Below are 16332 nucleotides of genomic sequence, written 5' to 3' on the forward strand. Positions count from 1 at the left end.
GCTTTAAAAGTCATCATGAGCACTTTGAGAAACCAATCAGAAGCCAGTGTATATAAAAATACGCATCTTTCAAGACATAATTTTGCCCCCTCACACATGCAGCTAGAAAGGATTGTGTAAATTAAAGAGGCTAGGCAGAAATGTGACATCATAAAATCTTTTGCTGAAGAAATTGCATTACCGTGTCAATTTTGTGTGGTCAGCAGGGGTGGGGTGAGGTGGGATTGGGGAAGTTAGAAGCCTACTGAGGAAGAGACTTGGGCCTTTGTGGAGGTGTCTGGCATTAGGGAAATGACCAACGCTGAAGTGCAGACTGGAAGGTCACCAGGACAGCAGTTCGAGACCCGAGTGCTGCGTGACGGAGTGAGCTCCCGTCTTCAGTCCCAGCTTCTGCCAATATAGCAGTTCGAAAGCAAGAAATTGCAAGTAGATTAATAGGTACCGCTTCGGCAGGAAAGGTGATAGCGTTCCGTGCACCTCAGTGTTCAGTCATGCCGGCCACATGACCACGGAAGCGTCTTCAGACAGCACTGGCTGTTCGGCTTAGAAATAGAGATGAGCACCACCCCCTAGAGTCGGACACGACTACCTGGGGACACCTTTACCATTTTACCTTTATCTCAGCTTTCAGGGGCCAAACTCCACATTATATCAAATGCATAATCACAGTTCACACTGTTATGGGAGAGGTGATCAAGGTCAGGGTTGTAATGTGCAGGGAGAGGGCTTACCTGTCCTTCTGTGCTGCTGTCGTGACAAAATATCACACCCAAACCTGCTGTTGGTGCCAGTAGACCAGCACCAATAGCACCTTTCGCCCCATAGCGAATAACGACTCTGGGAAGGGGGTGACTTTAATCAGGGCCATGGCATATGTGTGTGTAGGGGGGTGTTACGCCTTTCCCTGAATGCCATGATCCTAATCTTGATCAGATCTCCCTGTGACTTTCCTTCAAAAAAACCCCCAAACAAGCAAATATAAAAAATGTAATCTCATATTTAACGTAATGTGTAGTTTGACACTTAGCCAGAGAGATTACCTCATCAGACAAGGGCATTGTTTATTTTATTTATTTATTGCATTTATATCCCGCCTTTTTTCTTCCTAAGGCGCCCAAGGCGGCATATGTAATCCTCCTCTCCATTTTAGCCTCACAACTACCATCCTGTGAGGTAGGCTGGGCTGAGAGTCTGTGACTGGCCCAAAGTCACCCGGTGAGCTTCCATGGCTGAGTAGAACTAGACTGGAACTAGAACTAGATCCGGGACTAGAACCCGGATCTCCCAGTCCAACACTCTCACCACTACACCGTGCTGGCTCTAGTAGTGGACTTCCTTAGTTGCTTGTTTTCTGGCCACTAGTCTGAGAAAGATGTACCAAGTAATGTTCAGTGACAAATTTTGCCCATTTTATATCAGCTAAGGCACAATACTGCGCATGTCTAGAGAAAAAGAAGTCCTACAAGTCCAAGCATTCCCCAGCCACACCATGCAAAGAAGCCACCCATTACAAAGAAGGTGGATCGATGACCAGAACATATTTGGAACCCACCAGGCCTTGCAGAAGGACCCCTTTTTGTTTGAAGTCATCCCATGTTTGCCAAAATCCCACCTGTTGTGATGGTCTGAAAGGAAAGTTTGTAAAAACAATGCCAGTACAGGGCTTAAAAGAAACAGTTGGGGATATTTTGCAAAGCTGCCAAAGCAACATATGCCTGACTTGGTATTTATAGTTTGTGCCCCATCTGAGAAAAGTAATATATCAACATTTCCATGTGCCACAAAGTGTCAATTGGTGTGGGTGGAATTACTTAAAATGCATATTGGACGAATAAGATCCTCTTCCATTTGCACGCTAATGTGCTGTTCTAAGTCATGCATCATGACATCTTCAAGGAGGCCAGTCATAATTATGATGGATTAGACTGCGGAGTTGGTCCTAGATGCAATAATTGTTTCGCAGATGCTATTGATGTGACTTGAATTTCTAATAAATTGTGGTTCATGGAAAAAATGTAGAGCTGATATAAGTGTCTTGGCTCAAGTACAGTTACTGAAGGGGGTAGAAATCCAAATTGCTATATGTGGGCAAAGAGTTTGCTGTGGAAGAGGTGCAATTTACTCAATACAAAAAGGAAAGGGACACTATGACATGCAGATAGTTTGTAGTCCTCTAATACAGCACCACCTTCTTTAATATTTATTAGGGTACACTAAATGTTTGCTTGTGTTGTTTTTTAAGACAAAAATATACTAAAATATTTCCTGAAAAATCCCTTAACGGTCACCTTTTGTGGCTGCTGTTCATTCTCATTTTTTCCCCCTACTTCGATGCTATTATTTCTTTTTGGCCTGGTTACTGCTTTCTCCTTCCCAAATTGATCCTAGCTAATGAACAATCATGTAGTAACAGTGGACCAAAACAGACATTACTTTAAGTGCGTGTTTAGCAGCAACATTTTTTTTCATTTTTACTCTAGAGTAAGCACAGGGGGGCCAGATTTGGATCACAAGGGGGGAGTAAAAATTTGGATTGGACCATTTGCACCAATTCTAGAGAAAAAATAAAGAATACATAGCTACTAGACACAGATTTAAAGTAATGTCTGTTTTATTTATTTAGGGTGCACTCTTCATGCTGGCTGTGAGGCACCAGGGCCAGGAGTTAGATCTAGATGCCCTGCTTGTGAGGTCAGAGAGCTGTTTCCAACCTCAGAAGGGGTTTTCTGAGCCATCCTGTGGTCCCTGGGATGCTCGCTCACTTATTTTCTTTTTTTATTCATTACATGGGAGACCGCCTAGGAATCAGGCTTCCTGCACTGAGCAGGGAGTTGGACTCGATGGTCTTGTAGGCCCCTTCCAACCCTATAATTCTATGATTCTATGTTTTCTGTACTGCCCAACAGCCAAAGTTCTCTGGGCAGGTCACAATTAAAACCATAAAATATAACATGATAAAATACAATTTAAAAGTTTAAAACTACATTATAAAATGAAAATAGAAACAAAAATAATACCTAGCAGCAGTGGAAAGATTTAAAATACAGGAACTTATTTAAAACAGCAGAAACTGAAAGACTAAAATGCCTGAGAAAATAAGAATGTCTTCACCTGTCACAGAAAAGAGCACAGCGTAGGTGCCAGGTGAGCCTCTCTGGGAAGCTCATTCCACAACCATGGTGTCACAATAGAAAAGGCCTTCTTAATAGCTACCCAACTCCTTTGGTCCTTCTTTTCACTTTTTTTTGGTGGTTCCAGAAAAATCACTGAAGGAGAAGGTCACTTTTTATGGCTCAGCAAAAACACACAAAGTGCAAGGGGCCTTACAGAACTGTACTTAATATATTTTATAAAAGAAATACATTTATAGGGGTTTATAAACACATGTATATGAACTTGAGCACACTCCGGGAGAGAGTGGAGGACAGGAAGGCCTGGTGTGCTATGGTCCATGGGGTCATAAAGAGTCAGACACGACTTAACGACTGAACAAAACACATGTATAAACAAATAAGGCACATAAGAGCCATGCTGGAGCAGACCAATGGTCCATCTAGTCCAGCATTCTGTTCACACAGTGGGCAACCAGCTTCCTGTGGGAAACCACAAGCGGGACTTGAGCACAACAGCACCCTCCTACCCATGCGACTGGTGTACATAGGCTCACTGCCTCGGTACTGAAGGTAGCACATAGCCGTCAAGACTAGTAGCCATTGATAGCCTTTTCCCCCAGGAATTTTTCTAACCCCCTTTTAAAGCCATCCAAATTGGTAGCCATCACTACATCCTGTGGTAGTAAATCCCAGAGTTTAACTTTGCGCTGTGTGAAGAAGTCCTTCCTTTTATCTGTCCTGAATCTCCCACCAATCAGCTTCATGGCATGACTCTGGGTTCTAGCATTTTGAGAGAGAGAGAAAAATGTCTCCCTATCCCCATTTTCCAAACCCTGCATAATTTTGTACACCTCTATCCCTTACCCTCCTTTTTTCCAAGCTAAACTTTCCAAGTTGATCATGCATACCAAATTACAGAGGAAGTAAATATTTCCAGTGCATATACATCATATCAAACATATTGGTCTCATATCAAACATATCAATTAATTCCAATACATAAAAATCATATCAAGCATATCAGAATCACATCAAACACACCAGTCCAACAGAACCCTGTTGTGTTACAGTTCAACTAGGAATAGTCTTCCTCGGGAGCTATACAGACCCCTCTTTTTAATCATATGAAAAATATAAGAAAAGAATTCCACTTCCTAAATATTATGAATTTTCAGCAGTGTACTGGTCAATTTAACAAGACAAAATAGATAAGTATATTACAAATTGTGAGTGGAATAATTCATCTGGAGAAAGCTTCGATATTGTACTGAATGTAGAAATTCTGAAAAGAGGAACAAATATATGTTCAGTGTTCTATATTCCAACAAATTTAGCTAGCATGGAATTGCCACTTTTTGTGGCTGCCAAAAGTGTTTGCAATGACCTGCCCTTTCCTCTGAACCCTAATTCAGCCTTCCTCAATCTGGCACCTTCCAGATGTGCTGGACTACAGTTCCCATAACTGGTCACACTGGCTGGGAATTATGGGAGCTGCTGTCCAACACATCTGGATGGTGCCAAGTTGGGAAAGGCTGCCCTAATTTTTATTCAAGAACAAATGATACAGAAAATCTTTGATCACATTGTTCTTCTAGAAATTCCACTTACGTTTTTGAATTTGCAATATCAAGCTTAAGTGTAAGAAACAGAATTTAGAGTTTTAAAAAGTAATGACTCTCAGTCATGAATCCTTAAGAGACTGAGTTTGTTCAAAGGAATGAACTGTGGCACATACAGTAAGTAGCACAGGAGGGAGAGATCTCCATCTTGTAGGTGGAGTTATTTCCTGTTTATATATTATTTATTAAAATGTTATACTTGGCCTTTCTCCCAACCATGGTATTCAGGACAGCTTACAGAATGTATCAAACATGTTTTTAAAAGCCCAAATATATAAAAACAAGTTAAGACAGGTAGATCGGCTAGCTGAAGTCTTAAAAAGCAAAGCATATAGCACTTGGCCTACATTTTTCAGGAGGGAGCTCCATAATCAAGGGGCAATTGCAAAAAAGATCCAATCCCCAGTAGCCAGTTGTCTAATCTCAGAAGGTAGGGATATCAAACAAGGGTTCAAGTGCAACACTACTTGTCATGTTCCCCAGGCTCCACCCTCATATTTGAGCACACAGGAGGACACAGATGGGAGCCAGGCACCTCTTAAGGAGTCACCATCCCTTGCTCTGAGATCTGCCAGATCAGAGGACATTGCTTTGCCAGACTCCTGCTATTTGGAAGATTTACTTCCCCGATACTGTAGGAGCCAGTAGCTGCAGAACAAAGCAGCAGCCCTTTAAGGCCACAGAAGCTCCTCAGAGGGGGTGGACCCAACAGCAGGATTCAGAAGGCCTGTGCACCCACCTTCCAGCCAGCTTTCTCAGGGTCAAACTACATGATCTGTTAAATATGTAGCTTGCAGCTGACCCTTGCTTTGTTTTTTATTCACAAGTAAGCATACATATCCCTGATCCATATTTGGGCCACTGTGCATGGATAGGGGGGTTTAAGCCTTTCCCCTAACCACCAGCACTTGTTTTCTGAAATCCCCACTGGGGACTAAAAAAAAACCCCTCTGCTGGAGCTAATAGAGGCTTCTTTTTTTCTGCCCCTCATGGAGTGAGGTGGGGGAGGGAGTTTGGAAAACAAGGAGCGGGGAGGCTGTCCAGATTAGGGCCACGCATGCTTGCTTGTGCGTAAAAAGCAAAGAGAGGGCCAGCTGCATGTTACATATTTAATGTATTGGGTAGTTTTCCTTCACAGTACTCTGTCCAGGGTCCTGACTCCTTCTGCCTCATCTAAGCCAGAGCAGCTTTGACCTCACCTGACCTTAGTGGACATGACTCTGTCTTACTTGCCTTGACGTGACCCTACTGGACATCCCTCTGCTTTACCTGCCATTATACTGCCGTGCCAGTAAATACCATTTTAGCAGTCTGCCTCCCCTGGGAGCTCAGAGCCTGGCCAGGACAGGAATCATAGAATAGTAGGGTTGGAAGGGGACTACAAGACCATCGAGTCTTGTAGGACACTGCCATTCTTCTCCTTGAGGAAATTTACTTGAGATGAGTTGTACGTATCAGTGCCTGAAGGACTCTAGTTGGATTGAGAAGGACAAATATCACTCCCTGCTGAGAATCATTGGTTCACACACACACACGCTCCTACACTTAGATGGCTTACTTTTTGAATACAGAGATCTTAGCTTTTACATGTGTGGTCATTTTATAACAGCATTTTGTAACAGCATTTCTGTAGTTTCTTACTTTTATGTTTTATAAGACAGTTAAACAAAGGAATGTAGAGTATGGCATTCAAACTATGTATTACTCAACATCACACAGAAATTAGGGGAGGCTAAATAACCTGGTGGTTCTGCTACTACAGTCTGTATGATGTGAGACATTTTCAAATACTGCCTTTGGTGTAGCAACTGCTGCATGCAAAGATCCTGTTTAATAATTCAAGGAGGTGTTAATTAATCATACTGAGGTATTCATCTTCCCTTTCAGTGTTGAACTAGCAGTGGTGTTTTAATTAAAACTTTGCATGAGTTGAAACTCTCTAAGTTTAAGCTCACCCACCTCTTTGTGGGCTGTGCTGTGTTTCAGTGGTGAACCTCAGAATGCTCAAAACTCTCATTACTGCCATCTTCCCCACAGAGATGGTGAACCTCTGTCCAGTTGTGTTCACTGTTCTTGAGACTGCGTGCATGTCAGGTTGCAGCATGGGTCAGGTTGAAGCATGGTGCTCAGTGCTCTTCCTTTGTCATCTTTTCATACATTCAATCTGCACTGAGCTGGGGGTTAGACTCGAAGGTCTTATAGGCCCTTTCTAACTCTACTATTATATGATTCTGTGATCTCAGAGCTGCTGAAATCTGCCATGGTGTTAACTACAATACATCTCTTTTGGAGAGGGGTCTGGAGTCTCTCTTGCCCTCCAGGAAAGACATTACATGTTCATGCATTTTTAGACAATGTCACAGTTTCCAAGAGCACAACAGTATCTTTTCAAGCATGGATATTGTCCAGTAGCAGCTAGCCTGACTTCTTTCACTTGCACTGCTTATAGAGAGCCCCAAAGGGGGAGAAAATTCTCAGGCAATTAAAACAGCTGCCTTATCAACTTTTGGAACTATGGTTCTTCAGATGATCTACGTAAACAGGATTAGACAATCAGCTGGACTTTGTTCTTCACACTTTAGCAAGTCTTTTGCATCATTTCACACCTAAGACACACAGGATTCCCTTCATTCAGCAGCAAAGAATATGACATACATCTGCAGTTCCAAAGACATTCAGTGATGGAGTTGAAGAGGTGGATCCTGATTTATGCTGGTTCAGCTGTGCTGGTGGATGTGCACCCCCTCTTTCCCATGGCAACCTCTCAGCCCCATGAAAATACTACACAGAGAGTCAAGAGCCCCTGCTGAATGGGGTGAGCTGTGGTGGAGAGGAGATCCCCAAAAATCAGCTGGAGGGACCTCCTCCATTTGGAGCCCTTCCTCTTGAGGAAGGCAGATCCTGGATCCAACCTCAAGTAAATTAAGATGCTAAAAATAAAAACAGTGACTTTATATTATATCTTCTAAATGTTGCGCCTAATTATTAAAGCCCTATGTGGCTTGGAACCACAGGGCCTTGTACTTCTCTTGTATGGGTCTCCCTGCTGTCGCTCACTTACCTTGATCTACAGAGAAGGTTCCACTCCAAGTAGCTTCTCTGTTGAAGAAGTGCATAGCCTGTAGTACATAACAGATCCTCCTCAGTCATGGCATCTTTTTTTAAATGAACTTACTAGAGAGATTTCACACACACACACACACACACACACACACACGCTCCAAATCACTGCCTGAAAGCAGGGGAAAGCCTCTTTATACCATCAGGCTTATGGTATGTAATTTCTATGCTGAAAACACATTTTATCCATGTTAGTAAGGTTGCTGTAGGGTTTTTTTCCCCATTGGGGATAGAGCATTTATGGTGTGTCCCTAGTCTTTTGATATCCACCTTGCACACTTGGCATTAAAGTGGACTATAAACATTTACAATGCAATTTCTCCCAAGAAGCCTAGCAATACAACAAAAAGGAAATGTTAGAGATCCTTGATACAGAATTCACCAAGTATTTCATTTTGTACGCTTGCTATGTTAAATAGGAGGATGGAGCAGGGGACCAATAGTTCACAACCAGAGAACTGAAGAGCAAAAGATCTGAGGGAAGGATATCTCTTAACGGGCAAACTTGGTAGCTGTAATCCAGGAAGTCAGATGTAGGGATGTCAGAGAATTTCTCCACGAATCTCGGGGAGGCCGAATGCCAGCACATTCGGCCCCCAAAATTGGTGGCAAAACGGTCTGCCACCCCCAGCCACCCCCCTGGGACGGGACTTACCTTGGGCAAATCCTCCTGGCGGCGGCGGCGTGGCGGCGGTGCAGCGGCGGCCGGTCTTCCAACCGGCTGCCGCCGCCGCCATTTCCAAGTAAAACAAACAAACGTGATAGGCTACGTAAAGATTTACGTAGCCTATCATGGCTAGATTTCTAAAAAACACCATGATAGGCTACGTAAATGTTTACGTAGCCTATCACGGCTGACTTTAAAAAAAAAAAGCACGTACGCAAATGGCGGCGCCCATGGGCGCCGCCATTTGCATTCCTTATTTTGGCACGTGTAGTCTATGTAAACATTTACGTAGACTATGGCGAAAATAAGGGCAACGCAAATAGCGTTGCCCTTATTTTCGCCGTAGTCTACGTAAATGTTTACGTAGACTACACGTGCCAAAATAAGGAACGCAAATGGCGGCGCCCATGGGCGCCGCCATTTGCATACGTGCTTTTTCCCCCTTTTTTTTTTAAAGTCAGCCATGATAGGCTACGTAAGGATTTATGTAGCCTATCACGGCTGACTGCAGGGACGCAAACGGTGGCAGCTACAGCCGCCACCATTTGCGTCCCGGCAGGAGACGCGGTTTTGCGGCCGGAGGGACGGGGCGCCTCCCCCCCACCAGAATTTCGGCGGGGAGGGACGGTGCGCCTCCCCCCCACCGCGAAGCAAGCGTCGGGATCAGGTAAGGGACTTTCGTCCATCCCTAGCAGATGAAAGAAGTTTGGTTCACTGTTATCAAATAGAAGGTTTAACTCTTGGCCTGAAAACCAGGATTTCTTCATAGTGTTCTAACTTGTTGAAATAAATGGTTCCTGCAGGGAATTTTTTTTAAAAAAAATCTATACTATGTACATGCTGACATACTCATAAACACACACACACCTCTGCTTGCCTGTCTATCTATCTCTGGAAGGAAAGAGATTGTATGCTAAGGAAGCAATTGCATCTACATCACATGAGGCATGAGAGAGTGAAATTATATTTTTATTTATTTTTGTAATATTAATACTACTTTTCTATTTTACAAACATCCATGAAGTGGTAAGGTATATTCTGTTATGAGCACACTGAATTGTGCTGCAAGCTTTAATTCACTGAGGCTCTAATTAAACATCGTTGTCTTCCCTTCTTCTCTCCCCTCCCCACAACTCATTAGAGGGGCTGACAGCAAACATGACTGGAAGGGCCTGCTCCATTCTGGCTCCCTCTTGGAAGAGGACAAAGTCCCCAAAGATGGCTTCCCTTTCCAGCTGGTTTCCAAGGTTGATGGATTCTCTGTTTCCAACTGAAATTATTACAGTACACCAGACAAGGGCGACCTCTGGCCCAAAGGCCTAATCAGGCCCGTGGAGGCTTGAGCACCTTGTGCAGTCCCCATCTCCCGCCCTTTCCAAGTCCTGCTGCCTGGGGAGAAGAATCCCCATACTAAGAGATTAAAAAGGGGGGGATTCCCTTTTGCACCGCTCATCCTCCATCAGAATCCCTTAGTTATCTCTGATTCCTCCGCACCACTTGGCCAGGGCTTGGAGAAGCCAGCTCATACCTCAATTCGGACGCAAGTGGCATGGGAAGCAGGAGCTCAACTCACCCAGGGCCTGCAAGTGCCAGCTGAGTCCCTTCCCACATTGCTGTCGTCCCGATCAGGATGCAAGCCGCACAAGAAGGAGCAGTCAGACTCAGCTGGCCCTGACTGAGTTGGACTCCTTCTTTGCACTAAGATCAGGATGCAAGCAGAGTAGGAAGGAGCCACGCAGAGGCATGGAGAGCCAGCATGGTATAGTGGCGAGAGTGCTGGACTGGGAGCCAGGAGATCCGGGTTCTAGTCCCCACTTGGCCATGGAAGGTCACTGGCTGACTTTTGGCCAGTCATAGACTCTCAGCCCAATCTACCTCACAGGGTGGTAGTTGTGAGGCTAAAATGGAGAGGAGGAGGATAATGTAAGCCACCTTGGGTTCCTTGCAAGAGGAAAAAGGTGGGATATAAATGCAATAAATAAATAAATAATGAAGCACAGAAAGCGACTCAGTGGGTGCTTGCAGGAGCCAGCCAGCTCCTGCAAGTGTTGGCTGAGTCACTTTCTGTGCTGAGTGCCTCTCTCTGCATAGAGAAAAAATGTTGGCGATGCAGTGCCAATGACATCACAGAAGGGGGCAGGGCTTAGGGGCACGGCCCCACCCCTTCAACATCATCCAGCCCACCAGGCTTGGTACTGGGGGCAATCTGGCCCCAGACCAAAAGAGGTTGGCCCCCTCCCTGTGATATAGAATCACAGAATAGCAGGGTTGGAAGGGGCCTATGAGACCATCAAGTCCAACCCCCTGCTCAGTGCAGGAATCCAAATCAAAGCATTTTGGCCCTGCCCCTTTGCCATTGGCCTGTCTGCCACTAGAATGCTATGAATCACAGAATCATACGGTTGGAAGGGGCCTACAAGACCATCGCGTACAACCCCCTGCTCAGTGCGGGAAGTCTGATTCCCAGGCAGTCTCCCATCCAAGTACTAACCAGGGCTGACCCTACTTAGTTTCTGAGATCTGAGATCGGGTGCATCCAGCCCTTTGGTGGTTGTATGTGTGAATGCAGCACCCAAGAGCTCTTCCAAAATTGAATTTGGCCCGTGGACTGAAAGGGGTTCAAGACGCCTGTACTATAACAACCATGAAACAAGAGACATCCCTGCAGCCCAGTTTAGGTCTCTTTGCTTGCCTCCCACAGAAGATTAGGAAGTCATAGAATCATAGAATAGTAGGGTTGGAAGGGGCCTATAAGACCATCAAGTCCAACCCACTGCTCAGTGCAGGAATCCAAGTCAAAGCATCCCTGGCAAATGGCTGTCCAGCTTCATCTTGAATGCCTCCAGTATGGGAGAGCCCACCACCTCCCTAGGTAATTGGTTCCATTGTCGTATTGCTCTAACAGTCAGGAAGTTTCTCCTGATGTTCAGCCAGAATCTGGCTTCCTGTAACTTGAGCCCATTATTCCATGTCCTGCATTCTGGGATGATCGAGAAGAGATCCTGGCCTTCCTCCCCATGACAATCTTTCAAGTACCTGAAGAGCGGTATCCTATCTCTCCTCAGTCTCTTCTCAAGGCTAAACATGCTCAGTTCTTTCAGTCTCTCTTCATAGGGCTTTGTTTCCACTCCCCTGATCATCTTTGTTGCCCTCCTCTGAACCCTCTCCAGCTTGTCTGCATCCTTCTTAAAGTGCGGTGCCCAGAACTGGACACAGTACTCCAGATGAGGCCTAACCAGTATTCAGTTTGTGATCTACAACAATTCCAAGATCCTTCTCGCTTGTAGTGTTGTTGAGCCACGTATCCCCCATCTTGTAACTGTGCATTTGGTTTCTTTTTCCTAGGTGCAGAACTTGGCATTTATCCCTATTAAATGTCATTCTGTTGTTTTCTGCCCAGCACTTCAGTCTATCAAGATTACTTTGAATTTTGTTTCTGTCTTCCAAAGTATTAGCTATCCTGCCCAATTTTGTGTTACCTGCAAATTTGATCAGCATTCCCTGCACCTCCTCCTCCAAGTCATTCATAAAAATGTTGAAGAGCACTGGGCCCAGGACTGAGCCCTGCGGTACCCCGCTCGTTACCTCTCCCCAGTTTGAGAAGATCGCATTGAAAAGCACTCTTTGAGTCCGATTCTGTAGCCAACTGTGGATCCACCGGATCGTTGTTTCATCTAGCCCACTTTGAGCTAGTTTGCTCATCAGGATATCATGGGGCACTTTGTCGAAAGCTTTGCTGAAGTTGAGGTGTATTATGTCCACAGCATTCCCACAGTCCACAAGGGAGGTTACCTGATCAAAAATGAGATCAGATTTGTCTGGCAGGATTTGTTCTTGACAAATTAAGGATGTACGAAACACTTAACTGGTTTCGTCCAGAGATATCCATTGTGGGGGGGAGGCGCTCCGTCCCTCCCCCCGAAATCCTCGACGGGGGGGTGGAGGTGATCCGTTCCTCCCCCCAGAATCCTGCCTAGCTGGCTCCGCTCCACAGCAGCTCCACGGAGCCTCCGGCCAGGGCCATCCACAGCTGGAGTTCCGGCCACGGACAGGCTGCTGCGGATGCAAATGGCGGCCGCTGTACCGGCCGCCATTTGCATCCAGCGAAGCTGCCATGATAGGCTACATAAGTATTTACATAGCCTATCACGGCAAGCCAAAAAAACAAAAAACAAAACAAAACAGCATACACAAATGGCGGCGGCTACGGCAGCCGCCATTTGTGTTCCCTATTTTTAGCCATTTTAGCCTACGTTAATATTTACATAGGACATTACGGCGAAAAAAAGGGGAACGCAAATAGGGTAGTGAGCCCTATTTGCGTTCCTTTTTTTTTCACTGTAATAGCTTACATAAATATTTACGTAGGCTAAAACGGCAGGGAAAAAAGGAACACAAATGGCGCCCACTACGCTATTTGCGTTCCCCTTTTTTTCGCCGTAATAGCCTATGTAAATATTTATGTAGGCTAAAACGGCTAAAAATAGGGAACGCAAATGGCGGCCACCATAGCCACCGCTATTTGTGTATGCTGTTGTTGTTTTTTGGCTTGCCATGATAGGTTACGTAAATATTTATGTAGCCTATCATGGCTATGATGAAGAAGTGAATGGCAGCCACATGGCAGCCGCCATTCTCAAGTCAGCGCGGACGGCAGCAGGTAAGTGCTCCATTTTGTGCGCCTTTCGTGGGGGGGGGGGGGCTTTGTTCCGCCACGGATTTCGGGGGGCCGAATGCACTGGCATTCGGCCTCACTGAGATCCATGGTGGAATCCTCTGACATCCCTATGACAAATCCATGTTGGCTTTGAGTAATCACTTCATTGTTTTCCAGGTGCTTACAGGTGGATTGCTTTATAATCTGCTCTGGAATTTTCCCAGGGATGGATGTCAGACTGACTGGTCTGTAGTTCCCAGGTTCCTCCTTTTTACCCTTTTTGAAGATAGGGACAACATTAGCCCTCCTCCAGTCATCTGGCACTTCCCCCGTCCTCCATGATTTCTCAGAGATAACAGTGGCTCTGAGAGTTCTTCTACCAGTTCCTTTATTGCTCTAGGGTGCAGTTCATCTGGCCCTGGTGATCTGAACTCATTCAAAGTAGTTAGGTGTTCCTTGACCATAAGCCTATCGATCTCAAGCTTCAATCCTGCCCCTTCAGCCTGTACTTCACCTTTGCCAGGGGGGTCATAGACCCTCTTTTGGGAGAAGACTGAGCCAAAGTAGGAATTGAGCACTTCTGCATTTTCTTTGTCATCTGTTATCATTTTGCCATCCTTATGTAATAGCTGAACCACCATTTCTTTCCTTTGTCTTTTACTATGCATGTAGCTGCAGAAAGCTTTTTTGTTGCTTTTAGCATTCCTTGCTAACCTCAGCTCGTTCTCAGCTTTAGCCTTCCTGACGCCATTCCTGTAATTCTATGCTACCTGCCTGTACTCTTCCTTTGTTGCTTAGCCTTCTCTCCACTTCGATATATGTCCTTTTTTGTTTTCAGGTCATCTCTAAGCTTTTTGTGAAGCCACATTGGCTTCTTCTGTTGTCTTCCATCTTTTTTCTTGTTGGAATTGTTTGTGATTGTGCCTTGAGAATTCCCTTTTTTAAAAACTCCCACCCATCTTGGACTCCTTTTCTCATTAGAGTCGCTTGCCATGGAACCTTACTTACCATTGCTCTGAGTTTATTAAAAGTGGCCTTCCTAAAATCCAGGATACGCATCTGGCTACACTCTGCTTTTGCTTCCTTTAGAACCAAGAACTCAAGTATAACATGGTCGCTTTCCCCCAGAGTTCCCGTAAACATCTACTTTATCCACTAAGTCATTTCTGTTGGTTAGGATCAAGTCAAGGATAGCCAATCATCTATCTGGCACACAAGTCAGGAATTTCCTGGAGGGGCTATGTTTTGCAGAATCTCTCTCCCAACAAATATTGGGGAAATCAAAGTCCCCCATTACTACTACATCATGCTTCCTTAAAACATTGGCTATTTGCTTTTCAAAAGTTTCATCCTCGTCTTCTCCTTGCTTGGGTAGCCGGTAGTAGACTCCAACCACCATGTTCCTTTTATTCTTTGCTCCATTTATTTTAACCCAAATGCTCTCAATGGGGCTACCAAGCTCACCCTCCTGTATTCCTGTGCAGAGTTATGTATTTTTCACATATAGTGCAACCCCACCTCCATTTCTGTTCCTCCTGTTCTTTTTGAACAAGTCCTTCAATTGCTGTATTCCAGTCATGAGAGTCATCCCACCAATTCTCAGTTACACCTATCAAGTCATAATTTCCCTCCTGTATTAAGAGTTCAAGTTCGTTCTGTTTGTTTCCCATACTCTGGGCATTACTATATAGATACTGAAGACCATGTGCTTCATGGTCTGGCTTTCTTCCTACGTGATGATGAAGACTATTATTGGGTGCTATTAGAGCTGTTCTCTCCATTGCAGTGCATGAGCCTTCATCCATTGTTACCCCCAACTTTACATCTCCCTTCCCTGTAGCATTCATTTTAAAGCTGTCCTGATAAAGTTCTTCATGCTATGGCCAAACACATTCTTCCCAGGCTTTGTGAGGTGCAACCCATCCCTTGCCAACAGTCCATCTTGCAGGAAGTATAGCCCATGGTCCCAGAATCAAATCTCTCTCGTCAGCACCACCTTCGTAACCAGTCATTCACCCAGAGTATTTTTGTTACCCTTTCTATCCCTCTTCTGACTACTGGAAGGATGGATGAGAAAACTATCTGGGCCCCAAAGTTCTTGAGTTTCCTTCCCAAATCTTCAAAGTCTGATGTGATTTCTTCATAGCTTCTCTTGGCAGTATCATTTGTTCCACATGGATGAGAAGAAAAGGATACCTGTCAGCTGGCTTTATGAGTGCAGGCAACCCTTCAGTCACATCTCTAATCTGTCCTCCTGGGAGACAGCATACCTGGCAAGTCCACAGGTCTTTGTGACATACTTGGGTTTCGATCCCACACAGCAACGAGTCTCCCACTACTACTACTCTTCTTGTTGTTGTAGACCTTGGTTTCATCACCTCTGCTTGACTGACCTTCAGCCTCTTGCTCACTCTTATGCAGGTTCCCCTGTAATTCTTTGTCACAGGCTGTCCTCCAGTCTCATCCTCAAGTACCTGGAAACGGTTCCCTAGTTCCACTGCCTCCACTGGTGCAGAGTGTCTTCTAGTTCTTCTGCTCCTAACTGTCACCCTTTTCCAAGGAGTATCCTCTACTTCATTTTTCCTCACCTCAGCACTTCCCTCTTCTGCCTCAGCTTGCTGTTACTGTTCTAGCTCCTGTACTTTGCTTTGCTGCTGTAGTTCCACCGTTCTGCCCAAGAACTCTTTGTGTTCTCTTATTCCCTGGAGGGTCGACAGTCGCCGCTCCAGTCCTCTTACTTTTTCTTCCAGCAGTGTAATCAACTTGCACGTGTTGCACATGTAGGCCATGTTGATCTCAGGCAAGAAAACAAACATTGCACAGACCTTGCAGGCCACCACCACTGGAGAGTCTTTTCCTTCCATAGTCTCTATTCCCTTTATGTTTCTAGCTGTCTGATTGTACTGGAATAGCCTGTGCTTTGTCCTCTGTTCATTGGAGGTTAACAACAGAGTCCCACTGGTATGGAAGCATGTGTTACAAGAAAAAGCAATTAAAAAATGTTTTTAAAAAATGTTAGGGGCCTCCCCCTTGACCTCCCCTGCCGAACTCCCCTGGCAAACTCCTGTTTGCTGTTTGCTTGCTCTCTGGGAGCTTGCTTGCTTGTATAGCCCCTAGACCAGCTGGAGCAGCTTCCTCTACTCTGCTCAGCTAGGAG

The 16332-nt window shown here is 45.1% G+C and overlaps 1 protein-coding gene across 4 annotated transcripts in view; it reads left to right on the plus strand.

The window, feature by feature from the left end:
- Positions 1 to 16332, plus strand: part of TET2 (tet methylcytosine dioxygenase 2) — a 124491-nt gene that overhangs the window by 67493 nt on the left and 40666 nt on the right. The window contains exon 3 of one of the 4 annotated variants that reach the window (XM_084855757.1): positions 9660 to 9765. The exons of the other annotated variants lie outside the window; for them this stretch is intronic. The gene's annotated coding sequence lies outside the window, so the exon portion shown is untranslated. The remainder of the gene's footprint in view (positions 1 to 9659; positions 9766 to 16332) is intronic. 4 annotated transcript variants of the gene reach the window in all.

The sequence above is a fragment of the Heloderma suspectum genome, chromosome 5, assembly GCF_057233095.1.
Source record: "Heloderma suspectum isolate Gila_16-S chromosome 5, 16-S_ref, whole genome shotgun sequence".
Classification (NCBI taxonomy): Eukaryota; Metazoa; Chordata; class Lepidosauria; order Squamata; family Helodermatidae; genus Heloderma; species Heloderma suspectum.